Here is a 6000-nt window from a genome sequence, read left to right as displayed (position 1 = left end):
TATCAAACAATTTCAGATTCTTTTGGCCATATAGTCTCAATGTTGATGCAGCTGAAGCAGGAGCTGGAACAGAAATCTGGGTGGAACAATAGGAGGATGTAAAATGTAAACTTGGCTGTGTGAAGTTGTGCTTCGTTTCCAAGTTAAGGGTGGAAAAGAGGGAGTAACTACATCTTTTGGCTGTAAATGCAGATTACATTAGTGACTAGCACTTGCTTGTTGCTTTAAATTCTACAGTTACATGCTGTATTATAAAAGTGAAAGAGACCTCATTTGTAAGATTTGCTTTGTTCAACTCTCAGTGGTATAAGAAAGTGGAAGCAACTAGGAACCCAGCCATTAAGTGACATGCCTTGTATGTATGAAGTGTAGATATTTTAAAATCTTATTATGTGAATCAAAAGTCAACTTTAGACATGGCTGATATAAGCAATATAAAAAGGGAAACATTTGGTAGCTTCTGCATTTATGTGTTATGATGAAATATGATGGAGCTCAAGCAAAGGTTGGAAAAAGAAAACCAAAACAACAATCAGTATGAGAGCTGCAAAGGGTGAAATAACTTTGTCATGCATTTTAACAATTAATTTGCATTCAATATAATGTATGTAAAGTGTAAATGCATATAGGTAGAGCTATAACAATCTTCCTCCTTCCTTTTCAGCGTCCAGATAAAAAAAAAAAAAAGAGAGAGAACGCGGCTCAAAAGCAATAGGAATCTGTCCAGAAACCTTCTGCTAATAAACAGTTCACTTACAGATTTATAATCTTTGATTTCACGGCATTCTGATGCACATTCCTGCCTGAATGGTGAAGCTCTGTCTGACTACATCATCTCTTCTGGACCTCTTATGTTACACTGCCCTCCAAAAATGTGCCATCACTATTTGTATGTGCATCACTAAAAATAGTGATTTACATGTAAACCAAAAACATTACATTTAGTACAGTCAGAGACATTTGTTGTCAATAGCTCTTTTGGTGAGTAGATGTTACATTTCCTGCTCTGAACATTTGTCGGGTCCCTACGGTAAATATTTACTCGCTAGTCAGTTAGCATTTTCTCTGGATGTATCCAATCCGGCTGCCTTCTGCAAAAAACTGACCTCTCAAGACCTTTTATCCCAAACAAGTTAATTAACACACACTCAACATATTTACCTGCAATAATATCAACTAATTCATGTCAATTCAGAAAGGTCCAACTATTTGTGGGATCTATTATCCTTAAACGGCTGCAAAACACTTCAAAACAACTCGCTGGTGTTTCATTTGATTTTCCTTGAACCTCTTGACTAATTCAGTCAGTAAAAAAAAAAAACTAACTATTTTTAGATGTGATCACATGCCCAGGCCGATGTGAGGTACGAGTTTCTAAACTGATATCAACAAGTACAGGCACCAGTGCGTACTGCATCCATTTAGCTAAAATTAGACAATTATGAGTATTGAAGCTTGGGGAATGGAGAGAGCTGATTAATAAGTTTGTCCTGGAAGGGTCTGCTCAGGGAGAAGCACAGGCACCAACAGATGACGTGATAGAACCAACGTGAAGATTTTTGGAATCAGGCCGAAAAAACTATGTTTAGGTTCCCGTGAGTGTTTATTCTGCTTATCGCAATTTGGTGTTTAGAAGAGGTCATAGTGACAGAAGGCAACCTCTTCTCTGAAGGTACATTATTCCAAACACGATGTTCTGAGCTCATTTCCGTGTACTCGGCTTTCACGTATGTTTGTGTTCTAAAATATTTAGAAGTGATGCAGGTCCAGATGTTGCTCAGGCCTTTTTTATTAGTATTTGACTACTGCGCAAAAGCCAAACAAGTTGGTACAAAAATTAATCATTCACCCGAGCCCAAACAAAATACCAATAAAACTACTATTTGCAAGAGCATATATTGTTCTGTTTTTTTCCTTCTTCTTTTGGTCTTTGAATCAAATGGACTTTTTGGATTTTGCTCGAAGTAAATAAGGTGAGTAGTAGTTTGTGGCACATTACACGACCAAAGACACGTTTTTATTAGGTTCCTCCATAACTTACCCAGATCAAATTAACAAACTAATAAGTTAATTCAGTTTTATTCCTCCACTGGGCAAGGCATTTAACTCAAACCTGCATGTCAAAGTATAAATATCTGTGTGATTTGGTGGAAAGTAATTAAAATGGTCAGTGGGATGAAGTTGAAAATGAGAATGAATAATAACGCAGTCCAGATTCCACTGAAAAACTTAAACTTGAATTAAAATTTGAATTTAAGCCCATTCTAAAGAAATGGAACAGATGAAATTTGCCGTCAGCTTCCAATTGAAATATTGAATTGACAGAAAATTTGTTGGGTGAAACTGACTGAGCTTTTTTAATGCTTTGGCATTACCCAACTCTTGCCTCTACTATGTGTGAAGATTGATATCAGTAGTGAGCCAAACTACCTATAACCAAACCTTGCTTCTTAAGGCACATTTAACTACAAATTGAAAACCAGGTCACTTAAAAATTGCATAAATATTACCGTTTCTCAATTTTCCCTAATGCTTCATAAACTAACTACTGACGCAGTTTTCATTTTACTCTTTAGTTATAGCTTTGTATTGGCTAGTAGTCTCTTTCTTTTCAAAACAAAATATGTGCACATATGTGCACAGGATCCCTTTTATTATGCAAAAATAACTTTTAATCACTAAATTACAAACAAAAAGGAGAAGGGATGCCTGCAACAAAAATAAAACATAGCAACAAATGTTGCTTGTGCAATCCAAAAAGTCGAGCATTTGTGAAATTCCCAACAAACAAATTTTACAATTGGGAGCTATTCACTCAGTTTATCGTGCAAGAAAGAAGGTTGAAGCTTATATTAATCCAGTTTTAAGCAACCGAGTCTGACCAACACTTTTAGCAAACCCTGTTTTTAATTTGAACATATTCCAACCAATTTCCATCTCACCCTGCCTGACTCAGCTTATGATCGGCACATCCTGAAAATCCAAGCATCCGTAAACATATTAAAATCGTTTCCTGCAAACCGCTGCAAAGAGCGCTGATATTTACTCCATCTTCAAACAAGCATTATGACCTCATGAACAAAATATTTGGCTTGTGAAAAACACAGTAAATAGACCAAACAAGCACTATATTTCTCATCAAGTGATATAAAGCATGACTTTTCAAAGTGAATTTAAAATGAAAATGAACTCATGGTAGTAGTTTAGAGTAGCTTGCAAAAGCATCCATACCCGTTGAACTTTGCCACATTTTATCAGATTATAACCCCAAATTTTTATATATGTGACAGACAACAGGAAGTAGTAAATAATTGTGAATGATTGTAAATGATTTTCAAACTAACTTGCAAACAAAAATCTGAAAGGTGTGATGTGCATAAGACCTAAAACATATTACAAAAAACACACCGGAGTACAACCAGTTCTGATCATTAGTCATCAATTAGTAAGCACAGCTGCCTGTGTAACTGATTCAAAGTATTAATAATATACATCGCCATGCATTGACCCTCCCCGCAGTGGAATATGATGATGGCATAATCATGCTGTGTAAATGGTTTCTTCAGAAGTGACAGGGAAACTGCATCATTAGGAAGAGGGACTAAATAGGAGGTATCACAAGAAAATCTCTTGTAGTCAGAGAAACGATGGTTAGAATCACAGGCATATCCATTTGCTAGGATGGCCTAATCAAACTTCAGATCTAAATCAAATTGTCTGTGAGACTTTACTCCTAATGTTCACCGACACTCCACATCCAGCCAGATGGAGCTTATCCTTTTTGTAAAGAAAAATTAGCAAAAACTTGAGTGTATAGACGTGGAAGACATATTTGGAGCTTACATTGAGTTTAGAAAATTCTGACCTAATTTGTCCTTCTTTCCCTGGCAGCAGCGCCGTTAAACATTATCTAACAAATATTCTGAGTTGGCTAAGGAGACAATTTATTCTTCAGCGTCTCCTTGAATGTCGTTGGCCCTACTTGCATTGTTGATGGCCCATAGGGGAAAAAAATCCAGTGAGAGGAAAAAGTGCAGAGCGGAAAGAAAGACAGGAGCAGAGCTGGTGCCGATTAAGGGCCAAGTAAACACTGCCTGGCAGGAGAAAACAGAGGTGACACAAAGAGCTTCAGATAGTGAAGTGGTGGGACACCAAAGCAATTCTCGCAGGTTCCTCTGCAATTCTCAGAATAGCCACGATTCCCCCATATTAAAGTTATGAGCCAAATGCGTCAGGTTGAACACAAAGTAAATCAATGAAACAATTTCGATTATTTAGTGATGAAAGGAACTGCACTGAATCTGAAACCAAAGTCAAACAAAGTCATTTCAGTGCTAAAAAGAAAAGGTGAAAGTGACTAGCTATAAAAACCAAAATAACTCTTGAAACTCATTCCAAAGAACCTTTCAAAACAACAGATTTTTATTGGAGGTTAGATTATGTGCAAGCATCTGGCCATAATCATTAGAATAGTTACATTATTAGTACTATATGTTGCAAATATTTTATTTTAAAGGTCATCTGTCTTTAAGTCTTTTGAACCAGTAAAATGCTGAAAGCCAATGAGATTAAAGTCCATGTTTGAAGCATACATTTAATTTCCAAACAAATCAGTCCAAAGGTGAAATAATAAACTTCTCGTCCTCTGGGGACGAACAGAAATCCACAACCCATTCTGCTTCTCAAAATGTTGCAATATTTACAATATTAAAAGTGTTGGTGGAGGGTTTAAGGATCCTTTCAAATAGTGGAAACAAACCCCTCAAAGGAAATGTGTCCATGACGCCAATAGGTAGTAAAATTACCCTCGAATCTGCCAAGACAAACAGGCTCCAGCTCCGTCTGCTGCATTCCTCTGCTGCAGAGTGCACTCACAGCCATTTAAGGCTGTCGAGTGTGCTGACAGACTGATGGAGGGAGAAGCAGATAAGGAGGAGCAGCACTTGTGATTTTGTTTGGCGACAAAATGTGCTCTCGATTACCTCTGTAACAAGTTTGTCATTAAGTCCGGTGAATGTCAACAGAATCTTGATGTGATTGTCCTCCTGATCTTACTTCCATTCGCTCTTCGTCTGTCAACGCTCTTCGTGTGTGTACGTACTCTCTGTCTGCAGTGGAGCAGAGCAAGATGATTTGTGTGCGCTACAGTAAATGCGAGAGAAATGTAAAAGTGTGTGTCAAAACACTTTTCAGCTAACAAGTGAGCCATGGGAAGAAGGATGTTTCAGTTTAAGTTCTGCACAACTGATGAAAACAGCACAGTGCTGCTGGTCGATAGGGATGCGATGCTCCCCTCTGCTGGTCAACTTTAGGAACTGCTGCCAGCAAAAGAGAATTACTGCTACACAAACGAGAATCAATATTAAGTTTCTCAATACATGAGTGCTCTTTAGCTGTGGCTTCCTACTCCTGCTGTAACCATTGACTATATCACTAATTATAATCATAATTGTGGTTGTATATGTATGCAAACACAAACAACTTTTCATCAGTTGGAATTGCTTGATTTAGTATATTGTTTTTTATACAAGATATGCATTTTATTAAAATCCAGTCTTTAATTGTGCATGTGTTAACGTGTCAGAGAGTGTTGAAGATAAAGCTTATTGGTAAAAAAGTGGACATAAATATTGAGCTTAAAACTTTACACACTTGTTTTGGATAAGAAAAGTAGATTCAACTTTAATTGCATATAGGAAAATGTTAGTATTTACATTGTATCATCAAAGCTATCTTTGCAAATCTCATGGGGCACTGCTCAATCTCTTATCAGAAATGGAAAGAAGATGGCACCTACAGCAAAGCTACCAAGACATGGGTGGGGGAGGAGTGGCAGAGATGAGAAGAGTTCCCATAATCTAACAATCTGGGTAAGGAGACATCCATGGTAGCTCTGGACGACCCGTTGAAAACCTACTGACACAACAACAAATAGTCCTCCCCAACTTAGGGGACACAGCAAACACATAGATGTAGTTGATCTGTACACATTTTTTAGCC

At 37.3% G+C, this 6000-nt stretch overlaps 1 protein-coding gene across 7 annotated transcripts in view; it reads right to left on the bottom strand.

Annotated features, from left to right (window-relative positions):
- The window catches only part of rgs3a (regulator of G protein signaling 3a), a 142640-nt gene that overhangs the window by 26310 nt on the left and 110330 nt on the right, over positions 1–6000 (bottom strand). The window lies entirely within an intron of this gene.

Source organism: Poecilia reticulata, linkage group LG12 (assembly GCF_000633615.1).
Source record: "Poecilia reticulata strain Guanapo linkage group LG12, Guppy_female_1.0+MT, whole genome shotgun sequence".
In the NCBI taxonomy this organism is placed as follows: Eukaryota; Metazoa; Chordata; class Actinopteri; order Cyprinodontiformes; family Poeciliidae; genus Poecilia; species Poecilia reticulata.
The sequence above is the reverse complement of the archived record's forward strand: the minus strand, read 5'-3'. Positions and strand labels throughout refer to the sequence as shown.